Genomic DNA, 1,087 nt, shown 5'->3' on the forward strand with positions numbered 1-1,087 from the left:
GTCAAGCTTTAAAGAAAATCCCTATAGAAAGGATCAGTGTACCTTATCAACTATCTCAAAACTGAAGACTGTAATGGCTTTCTATGATTTTTGTAAAACAAATTACATTTTTTGGTAGAACATCTCAGAAATTTTATAGGCTCAAATATATAGCTGATTAAGTCCAGTTCATTGTCCTTTTATTATATTTCACATTAATTATCTTTTATGACTTCTTTTTATAACTACCTAAAACACATTTCATGATGCCTCAGATTTATATAAACAATGGTAGTTTATAAGTTAGATGAATTACAAACAGATTCTTGTAATAAAACTATTTTGCAGAACAAAGTCTTAATTTCTACACTGAATGGAAGAGAAACAACCATTTAAAATGGAGGCTGGTCAATGAAGGCTTGTTTTCGCTTTGTGTGAAGCAAGTGGTGCCTTACTTGACTCCTGAATTGTAAATATTCTTTGTCCTCCAATCTCTCTTATCTGTGCATAACACTAGTGTCTGAAACCAAAGAACTTGCTCTGTGGTGTGCCTTATAGGCTCCTACAGAAAAATGAAAAGTTTTTCTTAACAATAGACTCACTTTTTATTTAGTGCTTTTTCTTCCTTAAAACCTTTCAATATTCCAGTTTTGTGACTACTCAGATATTTGGCTTGGCATTGAACATTGGTCCCTTCCCCCTCCCAGCCTCAGCTGCCTGCTAATGATCCTGAGAAGATACCTGAAGGGTCAGCCTCCTTTCTACCCCCTCTTTCCTGTCTCAGCCCTCTGCCCAATTCTGGCAGCCCTCTGGAGACTGCACCTTTCCTAGAACTTCCCATCAGCATATACACCTGATAGATTTCCTAGACACCATCCCTGTGGCGCCTACAGCTCCAGGTTCTCTGTCTTCCCTTGAGACTTCACCTCTTTAGGGATCATCCCCCTCTGATCCCAGTGCACCTCACCCTCACTCAGGTCTTCGAGGGTGTTTCACATGCCCTGACTTTCATGGACCATTTCAGAACCTGGATAACAATCGTATTTTCCTCCCCTTACTATAATGTCCTTCCTGAGAGTGTCAAGAATTTAATGATGGCTGGCATGTG

Source organism: Dipodomys ordii, unplaced genomic scaffold (assembly GCF_000151885.1).
Source record: "Dipodomys ordii isolate 6190 unplaced genomic scaffold, Dord_2.0 Scaffold282, whole genome shotgun sequence".
NCBI lineage: Eukaryota > Metazoa > Chordata > Mammalia > Rodentia > Heteromyidae > Dipodomys > Dipodomys ordii.